Below are 21,238 nucleotides of genomic sequence, written 5' to 3'. Positions count from 1 at the left end.
GGATTTTTTATTTGGAAAACGCGGTAGGAAGGGAATCGTATAACGAGAGTGAGGGTTAGCATCATCTTGTTCACGTACACTGGACTCATCAACACATAAGAAACAAATATACAAGTTTTAACAAGATGTTTTGGGTTCTCCACATTTTCCATAACAAGCAAGGTGTACGTACATCCAGAAAACAAATGATGTATTTTGTGTAGTTAAATACTCAAGCAGAAATAATACGCAATAAACACACATATTCGAGGAGTATTTGTGATGCACATAGGTTTCTTCAGTGCAGTCCTTAACAGAACTGCCTTTAATTTCCATTTTTCACTACAGTAAAGAGAATAATGTACCCTTTCAAATTTCAAAATAACAAACAATATTGAAGTCAAACCAAATCATTTGGGGGAAAAACAGCTATTATTCAGCTGATGAAAAGAAAAATTTAATATAACATTGCCAAAATGTGGAAAATTTCTAGGCACTTGGAAATAAGCCTTTTCACAGAATGCAGGATTTTGTTTAAATTCAATGCCATGTACAACTATAGACACATATGGCTTATTAAAAAAAATTATTTAAAAAAACATTTGATTTCTTTGGAAATATTTATATCACTGAATGCTTAGTGAATAATTTGTAATGCAGTTTTCCACCTGCAGGTTGTTTGGGAACAACTTAGTTATATTTGCTCTCTTGGGTTGTGTGATTAATTTTGTCATGAATTACTCACACTAACAGCAGTCAAACCCCGCATGTGCTGTAGTTGTGGCCAAGCACATGTACTCTTTGCTCATAGCAACTTGCATGATCCCAAGAAGCCCTGGAGATGACCACAGACAATGGAGTACACACTGCTTTTGCTGTTGAGCATAACAGCACAAGGATTATGCTTTCATGCTGGCCTGATTATGTCCCTTTGCCAGTAGCTGTTTTCAGTGACACAAGTCCCAGAGAAGTATTAAGCAACTTGGAAGAACTAAATAATTTGAGGTTCTATTAGAGGCAAAAAATCCCAGCATGTGTGTTCACAGACAGATACACATGCTTACAAGCATCTCAGTCTGTTTCTCAATGTCTCACTTGTCATTGCAGCATCAACCTGGGTCTCATTTTGCTTCCCTGACAATGGCAGCTCTGTCAAGACACTGTGCAGCAGTCCTAGGCCTGCAGTTGCAGAGAGGTGCAAGGCTCTTCTATCAGCAGTTCTTGGGATTTGGACATAACTCAGTGATAGACCTTGTTTGTAACTGAGAACTGAGTATTTATACAAAATGTCTAACGTTGCTGAGGAGCCACAAACTATCCTGCAAATAGCTGTTGTCACAATGGCTGTAAATAAAAATAATCCCACAGATATCAGCCTAGCTTTGTTCCTGTAATATTACAATCTGTGTGTTCAGCTCTTCTAAAATTTATTGTGCAATGAGTAAGTTATTAACTTTCATATGGAGTAATTAATCAGCTGTATGTGTTCCTTGAGTGATGTTGCAATCTGTTTGCCCCGTAATTAGGATTTGGCAGGGCAGTGATAACTGTTAAGGGAAATTGGTTTTCTGAGTACTAGAGGCAGGAACAAAGTTGTTCCTTTGGCTTGCAACTGTGATGTTACAAACCAATTTTGTCCTCTTGGAAGGCTTACTCTGTCTCTGACTATACTCTTGCTTCTTGATTAAAGGTGGCCTTGCAATAGAGATTTGAAAAATATTTGTAAAATTCTCCAAGTAAAGTGAGTACGTTTACTTCAGTAGTTCCTGCAATGGAAGGCAGTAGTTGTCCCTGCAGGATCTCATTTACTCTGGCTCCTGGATACTTGTAATTGCAAACAATTGGCAATGATTCCCATTGGCTCACATAAGTCAGTTCACTATCAGAGTCAGTGAGTGTCTGTAGTTCAGCATGTTAAGGGAAATGTTGCTGCTTGGAATGTTTGATAAATAAGAGGTGAAACAAAGTCACCTCAGCTCATCAACAATGTCATAAACCAGAGAGCCCTGTCCTACAGCTTCTGAAACTGTGGTACTTCACTTTCTGCAGGTGCATTTTTTGCACATTTCCAGGTGCATAAGGAATGCAAAACAGGGATTTACTTTTTTGTTTTCTTTGCCTGAGGATCAGTAAATTTGAATTGTAGCCACCACAGGGATATGCACAGAATGTGTTTTAGAGGCAGCTATTATAGGTACTGAGTAGGTTCTACGGGGGCAAGTCTGAGTACTACATCAGGCAGTAGCATGATTCTACCTTGCTTCTTTGTGATGCCTTAGTTACATACCACATTCCATGAGTTTCACACCAAAATATCATGTATTATTGTCATGTCATTTAATTAGCATCTAGGCATTACACACACGCATGCATCTATGTACTATTCACAGTTTACATTGGATATTTGGAGAATTAAAGATGATATAAAGTAGCAATTTTGGTTTAGTGGATGCACTTGGATCTAACAGATCTGTTGAGACACTGCTCTTCATTAGATGAAATACTAGGAAGGCTAAACTGAGTCACAGGAGGAAATGGGAGGGCAGCTGATGAGCAAGTTATGGCAGAAGAGCATTTAGCCAAAATGTGCAGGCAGAAGAGGAGTGAATAATGGGTGCAGAAGAAAAGGCTCTGTTTGCCTGCCAGAAAGGAAATCACATTAATGCTCTAACAATTGAAGAGTCTGAGCTTTAGAAACATTGATTGGCACCTGTCCAGCAATTCTGAAATACATTTCTGTTGTGCCCTGTGCTGAATATCAGTGACTGCAGTTTTGATCGTCCAAGTTTAGATAAAACAAAATTTCAAGAATATGTGCTTCGTGGTATCTGTGAAATCCCACAGGACTGCAGCTGACCATGCCTGAAATATCTTTGAGTCTCGGGAAAGACATTAAGCCACCTTAAGTGGGAGTCTGAAGGTCCTTCTTAACTTCCATAAGCTTGTTTGCGTTTGCAAGGCATGATTCCCCTCCCCAATATTCCTCCACTACTTCTATGGAGATGACGGAGAAGATGCGGGTCCTGAATAAATAAGACAAATTAGTGAGGATTGCTGCTGAGCAAAAAAATAGGATGGTAAATCACAGCTGGTGATTTGTTTAGAAAAAGTTTTTTGCTCAAAGACATAAAATCTACATTGTTGCAAACTGATTCAGATGCATATCTATCTAAGCTGCGTCAAAATCTGGGACTAAATTGTTTTTGTACCAATACCCTATTTTGATTCTTGTACCTGTTTATAAATATGCAGCAAATAGAAGAAAGTAGACATCAGACATCAGGAAGAAAGTTGTAAATTTGTATTCTGCTCTTGCAAGAACCAATGTTGTCACAAAAGTTGTTAAAATTTTCTGAAAGTTTCTCTGTCAATACAAATCGTTTATAAGAGCAACTGATTCTTATAGATCCATGAATAGATCAGTCTCTGTTCTACTCTGATTTGAAGATGTGTTGGATTGCTAGGGAGGTCAGAAAGAAAATAATCTATTGAAATTAATACTGCGTAAAACACTTTTAAAAGAGTAAAGTGTGGTTTCCCATCCTACTTCCATATACACGTAATTAAACAACAAAGCTATGACAATTTGATTAATTTCATATATATCATAAACTAGATTTTCTGCCACCTTGTTTTAATAGAAGCACTTATCTCAACTCTGGACAACCCACCAATCTGGAACATGCTGTTGGCTGCGATCCCCTCAGGCCCCTGATGTAGGCATCACTGCCTGACTACTCTCTGAGGAACTGTCAACACAGATCTTGTGTTTTGGCAGTTGAGGCTTTGCTTTCTCTTCATAGATTGTTGAGAAAAAGTCCTTTTGCTTCAGTATACTGGTGCAAACAAGCAGGAGAGCCTGGCCTTTACAGTATTTTTGTAAGTCATGTTGCAAGCTTTACCTGTTTGTATATCTGGGTTGAGCATCTATAGTAGAGTTTGACTTCACTGAAAGAGGAAACAGATGTTTGAGTGTCATGAACAGTTCACCCACCACTCAGTATCTAGTGGTGCATATAGAAGACAGTGGTTTGAGTTAAAGTCTGTAGCCAGGCATCAGAGACAAAGTAAACTACACTGTGAAAGCTGAAGAAACTAATTTTAGAGATGCTCTGTACAGAACAAATTAAGGATTTTAGTGTCTAGTTGCATTAAAGAGATTTGCACTGAGGTGAAGGCAGGTAGAAACTGTCAGCAGTGGGAGACAAAATTACTATTTTGACATTACTATTTTACATCCCTTTCCCTTCTTCATGACTTTTTCTATCTGGTACTTTGTTATTCATCAGAGTCACCAGCTATGACTCAGACATCTAGCCAAAACACATTAAAGAATGTACTGTCACAGATATGAGGGTTTTGTTCCTTTGCAGCAGAAGCTGTTCATTTCCCAAGTTTCTCAGGAATTTTAAAATCTCAGAAACTGGATCCACCTCTCTCCAACCCATGCTCTGCCTGGGTTAGTCATATTTATTTTCTGCTTGAGGAGAAGATCCTTTTCCTAAAGGGATTCCTTCTTGACAAGATCATAGAAACATAAAATTGTTTGGGCTGGAAGGGACCTTTAAAGACCATCTAGTTCTAATCCTCTGCTATAGACAAGGACGCCTCCCTTCAGACCAGGTTGCTCACATCCCCATCCAGCCTGGCCTTGGGGCGGGGGGGGGGGGGCATCTACAACCTCACTGGGCAGTCTGTCTCACCACTCTCATAGTAAATAATTTCTTCTTGATATCTAGTCAAAATCTACTCTCTTCCAGTCTAAAACCATTTCCCCTTGTTCTGTTGCTACATGCCCTTATAAAATGTCCTTCCCCTGCTTTCCTGTAAGCCCCTGTCAAGATAGATAAGGCTTGAAAACCAGAAGACCTTGCATCTATCATCTTCCTTTCAAAGTAAGTGGTAGAAAAAGGCATTTGTTTCCAGAGCAAATGACTTGCTTCTTTCTGCTAGTCAGTGTTGCTCATGACATATTTGCTAGTCATATCCAGCAAACATGATTATGTTTTGTACAAGTATGGAAGAACCAAACTTGTAAGGCTGCCATGAGGGCACAGTACTATTGGATCTAGTTTAGAAAGTCTGACTGATTTTAGATGCAAGCATACATGATTGTCACTCATTAAAAGCACAAGGGCAGGAAATAATGAAAGCGTAGTCACAACAGAGCCGGAGCTTGACTTTTAATCATCCTCAGTCTCTAGATCTTGGTGTCTTTTTTACTGTTATGAAAGGCAAACCAAAATTCCAAGAAACAAATAAGGATTTGATTGTTTTTTTGGGTTTTTCTAGTGAACATTATGATTCAATGTGTGCCTTTATAACCATTTCTAATCTCTCCACCGATCTGTTTGAGATCTGATCACAAGTACTAAATGTCAGCTGTCTCAAAAACACTTCCTCTCTCTCAGATTAAAAAGAAATCTCCAATGGATAATAGCCTGGATGAACAATAAAGGAATTATTGGCCTCTGTAGGGGAAAATCCCATTGTATTGCAATCAGAAAATGAAAATGCATTGCCAGTATTTGGCCTGGAATGTAGAAAAACTAGAGAGCACTTCACTGGAACACAAAAAGGTAATGAAAAGCTCAGATAAATGAAAGGGGAAAAAACAACAACAACAACAACAAAAGAAAGAAAGAAAAAACAAAGAAAAAGGAAATCACGTTATTTCCTTCCATATATTTCTATATCTTTGTGAAACTCAGTAATATATCAAATTAGAGGGCACTAAACTGAAGATCAATAAGAGGAGTGCTGTAAGCCATGTGTGAGCATGGCTGTGCTTGGTGCTTGTGTGCATGCATGAAGAGGCAGAGAGACATAAAAGCTGCATTATTTTCTGCCACATAAATAAATGAACTAAGAGTCTGTGGGTGGAATAATTGACCAGAAGATCTTATGAAACTGTACTATTTTCTGATGTATTTTTCCTCATTTCTGACATTATTATAAGTTTTCTAACAACATAATTGTATAAAATTTTATGGTATAATGGCAGCTTTTTTTTTTTTTTTTTCTATGAAATACAGAAATGCAAGATATCTTCTGAGGCACTCATTAATAAACTCTAATGCTCCTCATTAGTTTACAGTGTAAGTCTGGTCAACTCAACACATCAGAGTGAGTGAAGGGAAGAACAAAAGGCTTACTGTAATTCACATTGCTAATCTATCTCATCACAGTTATAAACTATGTTACTGCTTATTTGACATCTAGCCACACTGGAAGAAAAACATTAACAGCCAAATGCTTTACTTACATTTAATTTTTCTAACAAAAGATGAAATGAAACACTTGATTGGCCAGAAAACACTACTCATGACTGAACCATTCATTCCTTAAGAATTTGGGCAGAGATCTTCAAAGAACTCATGTATCGTTTTGTTTGTGCTTTATGTTGCAACATCCACCCCTTAAAAATTATTTAGTTGTTTTTCTACCACTAAAGCGTTTCCTGCTTGTGCAAATTATTTCAATATTAACAGAAAGAAACTTTGCTCTAGAAAAGAGTTCTTAGTCACTGTTAGTTAACATCTGTCTTAAAGATTTGTATTCTTTTTCAATCAATAAAAGCATAGAATATTTTAAGCATTTTTACTGACTTAAATAAAAAGCCACTAATACATAACATATATTATTAAAAGTATGCTGTCTGATGCCAAAAAAGGATACAAAAATTGAAAATTAATGTTTACTGTTCTATAATGAATCCCTTCTTCCTCAAGTGTTTTCGGATGTTTCTTTCACTTGAAAAGGTGGAGATTTTCATTCTGCATTGGAACAAAACCATGTTTTGCAATATTCTACTCTGGGAAAAGAGTTTTAACTCATCCAACTCCAAGGAGAGAATTCAGAGCAGACTGTGAGCTATGAGACAGCATGTGCGCCTCCCTCAGCTTGGCATTGCCAGCCATAGAAAAGCAGTTCTGGGGGTATCAAGAATGCACAAATGATGAGTTAGGGTAGTATGGTTAGGTTGTGGTTGGACTCAATGATGTTTAAGAACTTTTCCAAACTGTAAAGTTCTGTGATTCTATGATTCTATGGCAGTGGGTATCTTAGCACTTTTGAAGATATATCTTTCCTAGGACTTAGTAGAACTAAGTTCTACCCTACCCTATCTCTAATTGGGTCAGATGTTTTCCTGTTTTCCTGGTATTGTTTTTTGGTTATTTTTTTCTTGTCTCACACTGAAAATTGGGTATTCATTACCTATGTCTGTGCCTGAGGATTGAAATGCTGGATGGATTCAGTAAACTGGCAGACAGTCCATTGATTCAGCTAAAAATCTGCTGTTGAAACCTAAGGCCAAATAACCTTGCTAACCTACTCAGTAATTTAAAATATGTTTCATAAAAACTGCTGTTCACAGAACAGCTACAGCCACTCACAGCTTGCATTCACAAAGAGTTTTCCAATGAATTTGGTTAGCTTGAGAGACTCATTTCATCTTGCCCTGTGTCAGCTGAGTGCAATGGAAAACAGAGTAACCTAACCCACTGCTCCTTATGTTTCCAACCATGGAATAAGGGAGAGCAGCTAGCATACTTCCATTTGTTAGCAATGAAAGGAAGTAAGCGGTGGTAATTTGGATCACATCTGCACATCCATCTTTTTATAGCAGATAATGGATTGGGCTGGTGCCAGCTTGTTTGCTAGTGGAGCCCTTTGCACTCATGCTGCCAGTTTTTTGATGCCTACAGCTGAGTGCTTAGGACTGAGAATTATTCAGAGGCAGCTTGAGGTTGCACTGGTAATAAATCCTACAACTATGACAGTCTGCAGGACCACAGTCCTGGAAAATTTTTTGTGGCCAAATGGCTATTCATCATCAGCCACATAGCAAGAGCATCTGGATAGTGCCATTGTCACCCTTCTCAACTGTATGCGTATGCACGCATTGAGTGATAAGAATCCACATTTTCTCCCTCATAATCTCCTATTATTAGCTAAAGATTCAGTCCTGGAGAACATCAGGCATGTTTGGTTTAAAGGACAGGCTGAGAACTGCCTAAATCACAACCTAAATGTCCATGCTTAAGATCATTTTCTTCCTTCTTTCTATAGCCACTGTCCAGTATTGGGGAGTCATGCCACTCAACTACCTACACCTATACACCTTACTTGTTGCAAGGATATCCTCCTGATTCAGGTAGGAAATATATATTCTATTACTTTCCATTCTGTGATCTGCAAACAGATTGGAAATATTTTAACTAAAACTATCAGATGCATAGACACAAGAAATTTTTGTAGGTAATACAGTCGTAAATCATGTGATACCACTTCTGCTCTGCAAATCAGTATATATTCCAGGAGATTGCTGTTTGGTTAGTGAGTAGCTAGACTGCTTTTTTTTTTGTTTTGTTTTGTTTTGTTTTGTTTTGTTTTGTTTTCATTGGAACCCACATAAATAAATTGTGAATAATGAATAACAAGATTTTGGAAGCCATGCTGGATTGAACTAAAAGTTTTATTGAATTAGCACATCTTATGTAGAAATTGTTTATAATTTGATTCCCCTTCATTAGAAAGCTTGTGTTCATTTGTTTGTTTTCTGGGCATGGAATAAATGCACAACTAAGAATATAGTAGGTTTTAACCAAAAAATTTGCTTGCATGACCTGGATACTGTAAGTCTATCTTAACTCATATCAGTACAATAGTTCACAATCTAAACAGTCTTTGTGTGATGAAAGGATCTCCTTAAATATAATTTATTTGTAAATGCAAACCTAAAACTCTTTAAAATCAAACATTATGGACAGTTCTCAATCAAAGTTGTCTGTGCAATAAAAATGCAGTGAAGAAACTAGAACTGCTGAATCAAAGACGTGGAATAGTTTGGGTTGGAAAGGATCTTAGAGGTCATCTAGTCCAACTTTCTGCTGGGGGGCAGGGACACCTCTCAGTGGTGTCTCAGACCAAGCTGCCTGAAGTTCCATCCTGCCTGACTGCAAACAGAAAATGAAGTTCTAACAAGCAGTTCTTGAAGAGACTTCTGACTTGTCTGTTGTGTGATCTCACTACAGAAATGCTGGATAAGGTGATGAATAATACAGTGAAATCCACGCAACATAACACCATGTGAACTTAAAAACTCAGATCCAATCCAGTGTAGCTGATTTTTTATAATATCTAGTCCTGCTGCTCACAATATGTGTGTGTAGACATTTCCATGTGATGAGCTTGGTTATGACTGCAGTACTTTTAGTTACGGTGTTGTCTCAGGAGAAATCAATTCTAGCTGTAACTTGTTCTTACAACTGTTTCCACCACCTTCTTTTCCTGAGGTCCTCTCAACCATCATCAAGTGTGTCTCATGACTCCCCTCTTGTACTTCTGCCAGTTCTTCCTGGGGATAGATGACTGCAACACTTTCAACCTTAATAAATAAAGCTTAGGTCTGTTTGTCTTTGTATATTTTAAATGATCCTTTTGACTGTAGAGGGAAGGAAATGCTAAGTAATTTGGTGAACAGACCAGAGCAGAGTTTCTAGAGTCCCAAAAAGTAGAGGTTGTGATGCTCAGATATGACACTGAGCAAGTCCCTTCCCTCCAATTTCCACTTATGCAAATAGTGTACACACAAATGGTGTGTACAGTACCTTTCACCTGGAAGACCCCTGACTTGTCTTATTTCTACTAGAATATAAAGTTTAGGCAGGTTACAACATATGAATGCTTCAAATGAAACCCAGAAATTCAAATGTAAATATTATCAAGAAATAAATGTATAGAGATAATGTGACTTATGTGCCAGGTCTTCAAGAGCTCCTTTCATGCTTGTCCATGAATATTTGAATTTACAAATTAATAAGAGTGGAAGTAAAAATGCCAACAGGTCATAGTAGAAAGACACAACTCAGAGAAATACCAAAAGATAAGACAGATCACAAAGTACCTGAAGTGGACAGTGTAAAGCAGGCACTTACCATTGGTATCCAGTAGAATTTCCATAGAGCATCAATGCAAAACAAATAAATACAAAACTTGACCTGGGAAATTTTCTAAACGCTGGCATGTACTTACCTACACTTTTAAGCAACCTTTAGGAATTTGATCACACAGCTGAAATCTATAGAATATCATTGTTTACATAATGACATCTTCAGTAGTGTATATTTTCGGCACCAATGAAGAGGTTCTCCTTTTAATACAGTAAAGTTATTTCTGAGTGCAATGTCTTTGATGTGGAATGTTATGCAACGTAGGATTGTACTTCATGCCACTTGCAATGCAGGACTGCATTTCAACACACTTGTAATGTTCTGTTTTCAACTATCTGTAAGGTCCTCTGACAATTAAGGATCAGAAAGGAATGATGAGTTTCAGATATTAGTAGCTGTCTTTATGTGTGTGAATACTTCTCTATGCCAGGGGAATGTATGAATCTGTATTCACAAATTTATCAAAAGTTTCCAACCGCCAAGTGCAGAAAACAACAATGTCTCTTGGCAGCATTCTTCTTGTTCTTTTTTAAAGTCTTCTTTTCTTTGAAACGTTGATTGCTCATGTAATTCTCCAGTGTATTATTTTCTCCAAGATACAGGAAAAATATTTAAGCCAATAAATATATTTCTATATATCCAGATTTTCTGTTGAGATATTCTTTGCTTATTTGTATTCTGTGAGGGCCTTGTTTCTAATTACTGATGGATTAGTGTGCATTTCAGCTTGAGGTGGAAGAGCTGGATGGAGAGAACAGCTGTCGATGCTTCCATAATAATTTAGAAAGCTAGTGCTTTGTAGCTGCAAAATAAAAGAGACAGATTGCATACCTTTACCGTTCTGAGTCTGAATTTACATGGAACAAGTTTTATTCCATTACATAAAGAACCTTACTGAATGAATGGTTCCACTGATCAATAAAAGTAACTACAGAGCACAATACTGTCAATAGGTACCTGGCAGAACCTTTTTTTTGTTTCAAATTGCCACCTGTCTCTATTGAGTAAGTTTTTCTCCTGTAAGAAAAGCTACTCTCAACTTTAAGAACTTCAGTTGATAGAAGTAGGCATTCTTTTGTAAACGAGTTGGCAGAAGTTACCATTGTTTGTCAGTATGTTAATTATAGCACTGGCCTCACTCAGTAACTTGGTCATGCAAGGCCAGTAACTTAAGCAACATTGCATTAAAATTTATGTGTTACTGTGTAACTCACTGGAACTGCTGAAAGTTGCAATAACATGGACGTGAAATATTCGCTATTACACTTTATGGCATTTATTTAAAAATTATCACTTGTGTGGCATTACCCTGTGCCCAATCTCTGCAGTCTATCATATCTTCTTATTAGATTCCCTTTGAACACTTTTCTGGGTGACAAGCTCTCTGTTCTGTGTGAAAATGAGATGGCCTCTCTAACCTGAGTCCCTTTGGCTTTGTGGATGGGATGGGCCAGCACTTTGGGCAGAGGCAGCACTCGGTGCCTGCACAATAGTGTCTATAATGACTGTACTATAATGCTCCCATGAGCTCACCTGAAGAGCAAAGGCTCCGCCTGGAAGAGGTGACCAGAGGCAGCCCATAATAGTGAGTGGAGCAGCTCCCTCCTCACAGCTGTGTGCTACATTCTTTTCCATTTTATTTTCAATACTTGGTACAGCAGCAAGATCTTGATGTCTGAAGAACAAGATTAACAAGGCACAAATGTGTTTTGCATGTTGTGTTTGTATTCTCATTCTGTTAAGTATGACTGCATTTTCTGCCTACTGAAACAGCTTCTTTGATAAGCAAACCACTGGTCTCGCAGTGGTTACATTCATAGAAGCACAGAAATTAAAAATGGAGAGGGTGCATTAAGGAATCCTATTTGTCAGCAGTGATAAAGAATTGTTCTTCAATATGAGATTTATTTATTTCTTTTCCCTCCTCCTTTTTTGGGAAGGAATCTCTTGTGCTATTGTGAGGTTTCAAAGAGTTCTTGCACAAACATTCCACAATGTAGCATTTCTTACTGTTCATGACAAGTGACCTCCATTGTCGTGAAGAATTTCATGCCATTGATTAATGTTGGGCTGCCCAGAGTGCAATTTATTAATTTTTCCTTTCCCCCTCTCTAAACATTCCTGAATTTCTGTAGTGTGAAAGAAAGAAATGAAAATGTGTGAGAATGTAAATAAAATATCTTTAAAATGTGCTGTACCTAACTGTATTCACTTTATGACAAGATTCTTTTCAGACTCGTAAGTGCTTTATCTGTTTGTTGTCAGGGTTTATCTGGACTAAAATACATATTAATTATAGCAATGTAAAATCTAATACTCCTGAAATAAGAGGAAACAGAATAAACAATTTTTGATAGAATTACAAGATTTCTGGGCAAGTGCTGCTAACCTAAACTGATTGACTTTGAAATTATGTTCCTGTAAGAATGTTATTTCTATCAAAACTAATTTACCATTATATGGATTAACAACTTTTAAGAACATTCTGCAAATGGGCAGCATGAAGTAACAGAAAATCCCACAACAGCATGTATTTGAAGGCTACGGTGCCTTAGAACATCTTCCTCCTGATGAAATACCATGACCTTTCCATATACCTATTCCACGTCAAGCTGTCAGTGTTAAATTGTCATTGGTGTCACTGGTAAATTGAAAGTAGCCCTTAAGAGCAAGAGGTTACATTGCCTTGTCGTTTTAAAGCTTACTTTTGTTCTCTACAAAAGAATTTCTTACGACAAGGCAAGAACCTTTGCTCTGTATCTTAGACTAATAGAATCATGGAATGGCTTGGGTTGGAAGAGACCTCAAGGATAATCAAGCACCATTCCCCCCACTGTAGGCAGATCCACCAACTTCCACATTTAATACTAGACTCTGTATTTACAAAACACTGTCCAAAAATAAATAGAATGTATTAATAATAAAACTTTCAGAATTTTTCTGTGACTGAATTCAACACCTGATCATTCTTTTATCTGGACTTTTATACTGAACCAGCCTGAACTCTGATACTATTCAAGCTTAGCACTTAAATGGCAGTGGTCGTAGAAATTATGTTAACTGCCATTGCTATTGATTTAGTTAATTTTCCTCTCAAGGTAAAATGAAAATAGTTTATTACGGCTTATGACAGCCATGTACAAATAGTAATTTACTTCATGTCTTTTTCTTCTTTTGCTGGAAGCTTTCTAACAATATCCTTTAATGAGGCAAAAAGCCTTCTAACCAGTTTCACAGGGAAACTCAATTCCAATTCATTCGTAAACAAACTGATTCACGCTTGGCTACAGTGTTTTGCCACCAGCATTTTCCTTTTCTGTGAGCTCCAGCCTCATAAAAATTATTTCTGCTCTGAATAGGTGAGGGGTATCATGCTGAAACCCTACATTCTGTTGGGTGTCTGAAACACTATTACCTAGTCAGCATTCTGTTTCAATTTGGAGTCTGTTTCTTAGTTCATACCTTTTGTTCTCTTCTCCTTATTTGTCTCAGTGACAGATGCATCTGGCAGAGCTTTTCTACATCTTTGTACAATTTGTTCTCACTTTTACCTCCTGATTTCAAATAAATTCAGAAAGAACTCTGAAAATACATTACTTTTTTTTTTTTTTTCCCAGGAATTGTAGTCTGTTATTCTACACATTGTTAGTATGTTCTCTTTCTACTGTATACACATTCATCTCTTTTGCCTGCAGAATAATACATAAATACCATACTGTACTTGCTTTCCCTTGATTCGTGCTCCTGATTCTTAGAAGCTTCCTTCTTCCTTGACAGCAGCTAAAAGGATTTAAATGCTAAAGGATTCTCTCTGCATAGTTTTTCTTTGGTTTTTTTTTCAGTAAGAAGAAAACCCTGGTACATACTTCATCTAGTTCTTGAGCTGCATCTGCTTTTGTATGACTTCTAACTAGCTTTTCAATAGGTAAATACAAGCATTGTTAGGTGAGATCTTGTGCAAAGTTTTGTCTCCCTTGAGACAAGTGGAATATAATCTAGTCTGTTCATAAAAGTAAATTTACATGGAAGTCTTTCAACATTACAAAGATAAATAATAAATAAATCAGAAATAAATATTAAGTAATGAGTACTTCTACTTAGGAATAGAAAAGCTGTGATGTAGAACCCTATAATTTTAAGTCTAAGCTACTAAGAAAATTTCACTTTTCTTTGTCTGTCTAAATATTGTCTATCTGAAAGAGTAAGCTATATTTAAAAAATACCTGCATGGTTGACATTTTCTTCCTTTGGCAGCTTTGTTCAATGAAAATCTTTAAGAAAGAAACTGAAAAGAGAAGAGCACCTTCCATAAAATGTAAGATGTACTTTGTAGAGCTCTTCTGGCATTTTTTAAACCTAGTAATGGATACTCTAAATTTGTTCCTTGTGAAGCTTCAATTTTCCTAGCGATCAGAGGTAAGCATTCATGATTAAAATTATCCTGCAGTGTACCTCTTGAGAAACTTGATTGCAAAGGTGTGAAAAACTGTACAACTTAATGAAAACTAAGTTTTAGGATGTAGATCTCTCTTTTAGAACTTCACAGAGAAAGTTTGATACTATGGAAACACTGATACTGAGGAAACACTAAAATAAAGCCTATGTGGACTTTTAACCTGTGTTGCCTGACAGTTTAGTTACAGGTCAGTTCATCATAGGATAAACATCATAGAATGGTTTCACTCTGTCCACATCTTTTTTGTGCTGGGGGCCCTATATCTTGATGCAGTATTTCAGCGGGGACCTCATGGAGTAGAAAGGGATAATCATCTTCCTCACTCCGCTGGCCACACCTCTTTTGATGCAGTGCAGGATACGCTGCCGGTTTGCATTAAGCTTTTTGTCCACCAGAATCCCCAAGTTCTTCTACACAGTTCACAAAGAGATGTCAATAATTAGAATTCTAGAAACTGATTACCTGATTACCTTGGTCTTTCCCCTTGTATCTTATATATGAGGCATTTGCAGATGTAATTATATTATGGTCTGTGAAAAAAAAAAAAAGAAAAAAAAAAAAAAAAAAGGTTGAAAGTTGATTTGGTCCACTGGTGGAACTAGTCATCAAGAAGTAACATTCAGCATTAGCTAATGAGGAAACTACAGCCATTTGTTCAGGTTGTTTTTGTTACTCATTTATCTCACCTTGAAGTTAAATTACTGCAAGACCAAAAAGATGAGTAGACTGAGAAGCTTGACTCTCTTCAGAAGCTGAAGTTGAGCAAGATCTGGCAGATTGCTAATTATCCTTAAAGCATCTCTAAAAGCTGTTTAGCCGCAGTAAGTGTCATAATTGGGGATTAATTTTTCATGCTAGTGCACTTGGCAGCAGTGTTGCGGTGTTCACTGTAGATAACATTATTTCTTCAGAAACTGAGATGTTGGAGATGAATATTAAGCAAAGCATTTGCTAACACTACCTGGTATCAAGAGCAAGGTAAAATAAGAGAGAGAAGAGCATATCCAATAGCAGGAAAATATCTGATGTCTGATGGAGACATTAGCTGTGACATGATAGGGGATGAGTGGGAGAAATTATCTTCCAAGGAACACTGTTATGGAACCGTGACTTCAACAAGGTTTTACAAGGAGTTTTCCTCCAAGAGGATGTGTGCCTCCGGTGTCGCAGTGGTAGGAATGCCGCTTTGCAACACCGGTGACCTGGGTTCAAATCCCCCCTGTGGCGCAAGTGGTAGAAGTGCCGCTTTGCAACACAGGAGGCTCGAATCCCGGGGGGTTGGACTCGATCTCTAAGGTCCTTCCAACCCACACGAGACTGTGATAATGTGATGTCAGGGAGTCTTATGCATAGGCAGAAATTCTGTTTGCTGTTTCTAACAGATGATGATAAAATATGCCAAACTCAAGTGGCAACAAAGAAATTAAGCCTTCTGCAAAATCTTGTATTTTATGTGGAAAACCCTTGTTTATTTGTTTTTTGTTTGTTCGTTTGTTTTTGTTGGGTTTTGTTTGTTTGTTTTGTTTGTTTGTTTTGTTTGTTTGTTTTGTTTGTTTGTTTTTTGTTGTTGTTGCTGTTGTTTTTGGACAAAAATGAAAGATCATCACTAATAGTTCTGTATGGCTATACACATATATACATTTATAATGGAAATGACAACTAGAAGACCTTTCACAAAAGGAAAACAAAATTAAACAAAATGAAAACAAAACAAACAGAACAACTAAAAATTAACTAGAAAATTTACTATCAACTATTTTAGAGGAAAAGAGTGTAACATACAGATTAGAGCTGATGCATCTGAACATGATCAAGAGTGCATTATACAGCAAAGATAATGAATCCTACTACCACTACTATTTATTATAGATATTTGCTGTTCTTCAGATTTCTGTTCCACTGGAAATTGAAGTGAATGAGAATGAAAATCTGTTTCTTTTATCTTCCTAAATCTCTATTTCAAATACAGTGATGTTTTATATGATTTGACATGGGTCCTGTGAAAATGTTTTCTTTTTTAATACTTAAAAATTATAAAGATCATCAAAACCAGCAGCATGCACTCAGTGAAAATGCAATGATAAAGCCTCTACCTTTTGGTTTGCCTTCTTTGAAGCATTATTATATTCTAAAAGTATGAATCTTACAACAGAGTCTTTTGTTTTGTTTTGTTTACTATGTGAATGACACTTAAATTCAGGTAATTAATACAATTGCTTTGCAGAGTCAGAAATGCAAACAGCAAGATGAACTTTTGATTGTGCATTATTAAATCCATCAGTGCTGCCAGGCATCTTGCTGCCTTTTCTGAGCCAAGATGATTCTTACTTTCCAACAGACTGTGAAAATATTCCAGAAAAATATTTAAAAATAATAATAGTAAGCAGCCTCCAGGACTGTAGCACTGAAAGGAGCCATCTGAATCTTTGTGCTCACTCTCCCACAGCCACAGGCAACTGTGCAGTAGTTGTTGAGACCCAAAGGCATGAGGGTAGACACTGAACTCTTCTCTGGGTCTTGTAAGAAACATGATCTCCAACATACAGGGCTTCAAAATGGTGTTCTGTGAGTCTGACTCTGAACTGCAGATACAAATAAAATTATATTTAGTACTCTTAGTTCAATGACCAATGCATTCACTGTCATTCTTATGTCGTATGGAGACTCCAGGAAAAAGTAGTACTTAGTTTTTTTCTTCTTCTTCTGTATGATTATAATACTGATAAACATTGTAGAAAGTAATGGGAATCCTGTACTGTGAGGCTGTGAGAAGTGGTGTCCTTCAGTTTTTATGTTTTACAACTGCATTGTTTAAAAAATATTGAGCCAAAAATACCAAAAGTCAAGACATTCTCAGGCTGGTGGATAGACAGTTGTGTATATGACTCATGATACACTCCTTGTCCCAGTGGAAATTTACAGCAAATAGAAGAGCAACCAAGGGAGGTTCAGAACCAGGCACTCTCCTACCCCAGAGATTTGTGCTTTATTCTGACAAGTCAGAGATTTTTGCTTAGTTTACCACTGCCTTAGCAAATACAGGAGAAACCTGAAATGTTGGACTTCTTCACTTGTGAATGAATATTCGAGTTGCTGATCTGTTTGTTTATTTGGACAAAAAAGATGAAAGTGATTATCTTAGTGAGGTCTGTGACTTCAGATCCACAGCAGAATTAAGTGTTTCCTTCCTGCACAGAACTGTGCATTCAAAATCTGGATAAGGCTCTTCAACTCCCCCATCTCCTACAGGGAGTATCCATGTACAGTATGCTAACCTTTGTGGACCATGTTCAGACTCCAATATAATTTTAATGTTATATCAAAGTGGTAATGCCAATATAAAAAGCATTCATCTATGTTTACATTCAGCCTCTCATTCTGCTTCACTTCACTCCTTCATTTTACATCCCTCTCTAATTGTGCTTATATTGCTCCTTGCATGGAAGAGCTAATAGATAAAACAATAGGAAACTCATAAATCAGTTTTGTCTCTAATGAAATCACCATAAGAAACAAGACCCACAGGTATTTTATCCTTCCCACACCACAGAAAAAGCTTTGAATTATGTGAGAATACAGGACTAGCACTGGGAAGTTGATTTTACATCTGAATTACAATTCCTGCATTAAGAACAAGAACATTATCAAGATAAATAATCATCCCAAGGAGGGCATTTCTACCTCTGTATACATTTGACAGCAGTGGTCATCCTGTTTAGCCCATTCTGTAGAGGGCACATAAAGGAGCTTGGAGTACCTCCTGTTGTACAAATGGCAAAAATGTGCAATTTGGAGAGCTCAGTCCAGCACTCAGTTCCATGCAAACTGAAAGGTTTGCAGCTCCTTAGCTTTGAATGATATCAGGAATCTCATGGTATTTCTGGTCTGAGCACATAAACTATCATCTAAGTTCTTGTTCTCAGCATTATTTTATTATGAAGAAAATAGAAATGTTGTTTAAGACCAATAGCATTTAATTTTATTCTATATGTAGGTAGAAATAACCTAAAGGAACTTACTTATCTTATGTATTATCTTGTTGATGCTGGATCCATATAATTGTAATAAATCTAGCTAGAGTAAAAGGAAGCGTGCTGTTTGCTCATCTTATGACTCATGCTTTAAACAGTTGTAATTTCTAACCTCTTTTGGAACTTGACATCTAAACACTGAGATTTAGGGATCCCAATTGTGTCCTTGATTCTTTTCACAGAATCTCAGAATCACAGAATAATTGGGGTTTTAGGGGACCTACATAAATCATTGAGTCCAACTCCCCTGCCAAAGCAGGTTCCCTACACCAGGTTGCACAGGTAGGCATCCAGTCGGGTCTTGAATATCTCCAGAGAAGGAGAGTCCACAACCCCCCTGTGCAGCCTGTCCCAGTACTCTGTCACCCTCACCATAAAGAAGTTGTTGCACACATTCATGCAGAACTTCCTATGCTCCAGTTTCTGGCTGTTTCCCCTTGTCCTGTCTCCACACACTGCTGAAAATAGTCTGGCCTTGCCACTTTTCCCCCCATACCTCAGATATTTATAGACACAGATCAGGTCCCCTCTCAGTCACTTAGGCTTTCTTCATAGGGGAAGAATTCTTTTCAATTCTTAGCTACCAGAACACACAAAGAAAAAAAAAAAAATCATTTTTCTCTACCAGTCACATATTTTACAAACTTTCCATTAAGAATTTCAGTTTCTTCATTTCACATTTCAAGTAGTAAATTTTGACACATGTGAGGTAATCGTATTAGAAACCAATGGTAGTCAAACACATGAAGGGTAATGATCTCATTCAAAATATTAGTTTGTTGATTTTGTCTTTTAACTCTCAGTAAAGAAAAGGTGATGCATTAAATGTCTGATGCTCTGAGTACCAATACACAATCCAGAATATGTATTTGCATTCTCTTTTTGTGGGAAAACTACAAAATGTAAACAATTTATTTATTTTTTCTCAGAAGGATGATTCCACATTTATTATATAAACATTGGTAAGTTTAACAGTACTCCAGACTTCTGAAGACTTTAATCAAGCCTTCTAAAACAAGACAAAGTTCTCTCCAATCTTTATGCTTACTGTTTCCCTCAGTTGTTCATAGATCAGCATTTCCTTTTTAATGACATCTTCACACTTACTATAAGCTTTGTGCTGTTATTTATTTATTTTCTCTATCTTTATTTATTTACTTTCTCTATATTTCCTCTCCAGTTATCTTACTAACAAAGAAGGAGGAGAAGGAAGAGAGGCAGCTGTATGCTCATGTTATTGGAAATGTGTAAGCATGGACACAGGAGAGTTATCTCTGTGCAAGTGGTTAAATACTAACCTGGTTAAGCACTAAGAGGATGAAGAAAGATTTCAGTTGAAAAATTTCTAGGCTTTCTTAATTTCATAAATGAAGACAGAAAGATATTTCAAAAGCAAATATCCATACCACACTCTTTATGTCTGGTCTTAAGGGTATACTATGAAAATATGCCAAAGATCAGTATGGCTTGCCAGAAGGCTGTGCCAAATGCAATTCCTGGCAGACTTCTGATGTGGGATCCAAGTTTTCTCCATTTGTGCACATTAGGAACATGTGATTCTGCAGTCTTTCCCACTGAAGCTGTACCTGTGCTTCACAGTACCTGGACAGCAAGCTTTTGTGAAGAGCTCTTCCATGGGAAAAGAAGATAACTCTGTGTCAAGACACACATCTAGACTGTGCTTTATTCTGTCAGTCTCCGCACTCAAGGAAGTCTGAGAGAACCCTTATAATCAGCACCAGCCTGACTACTTGGAGCAGATGTTTGTATAACCAGATAGCCATATGCTCAATGACCATTGCTCTGTTATATGTGTTTTTAATGGAGCATTCAAAGCAAATCTCAAGAGAGAAATACTGCCATCACAAAGGAAATGTGAAAGTAAAGGCAAAGTTGGATCAGGCTATAAAATCCTGGCCAAATTCTGAGAAACAGACATAAGTGTGTTTATAAAGGAAATGCACTCTTGAAGATCTATTTACTTTTCTTAATTTCTACATAGGCAAATCAGAACCTGTAAATAGAGCCAAAACAAGAGCAGAATGACAGCTGAGGGTTATGTAATCAAATCTGTAATAGAAAAGTAATTCTTGCCAGCCTTGTTATTTTATTCTCTATTTGTTCTCAGGGATGATTTTCTGAAAACAAACAAATAAACAAACAAACAAAAGCTCAAAAAAAAAGTGAAAAATACTTTATCTAAATAGCAGCGGCCAGAATTCTCCCTATTGAGAATCTTTCCTTCACTCTCACTTTGATGTTGAGAGTCTTCTGCCAACACTCATTTTTTCATAATAAAGACAGGCAAGTATCTGAGTTCTCTCTCACTGATGTTACTTCACTAAAGTTCATCAAAATATTTTTGAATATTTATGTGGCTTTTTTATTATGATAAGAAACTGCAAAAGCTGAACATAATATCTTGCTCATCTGTAGAGAATTTAGGCTGCTCACTCTCTCAGATAGAATTTAACTGGAGTTCTGCCATACAGATTTGTAAGGAAAAATGGTCATTGTGGGTCTAGGATGAAATACAAATTACATGGAATTGGCAAGTACATTTTCTAATTCTTATTCACAAGCTACATACAAAAGCAGCACCAGAAATGTCCTAATCCCCTATAAAAGCTTGACAACTTCCTCTCACTCCAAAGTTTATTCTGGCAGTGACCTAAGTACAGTAAAAATATAGGAATTTTCATCTAGGAGTCTGCATGTATATCAGGGGTAACTGGAGTGTTTCTGAGAAGAAGATTCAGGATAATATTTTAAATGATGATTAATAGAATTTCAGCATCAGAAAGAGAGATCAGATA

At 37.0% G+C, this 21,238-nt stretch overlaps 1 long non-coding RNA gene across 2 annotated transcripts in view; it reads left to right on the top strand.

The window, feature by feature from the left end:
* The window catches only part of LOC107310327 (uncharacterized), an 84,030-nt gene that overhangs the window by 46,453 nt on the left and 16,339 nt on the right, over window positions 1-21,238 (top strand). For both annotated transcript variants that reach the window (XR_004306264.2, XR_014942507.1), the window contains exon 3: window positions 8,053-8,137. This is a non-coding gene — a long non-coding RNA (uncharacterized LOC107310327). The remainder of the gene's footprint in view (window positions 1-8,052; window positions 8,138-21,238) is intronic.

Source organism: Coturnix japonica, chromosome 2 (assembly GCF_054131305.1).
Source record: "Coturnix japonica strain WE chromosome 2, WE-NBRP24, whole genome shotgun sequence".
Lineage (NCBI taxonomy): Eukaryota > Metazoa > Chordata > Aves > Galliformes > Phasianidae > Coturnix > Coturnix japonica.
Note: the sequence above shows the minus strand (reverse complement) of the source record. Positions and strands in the feature narration are given on the sequence as shown.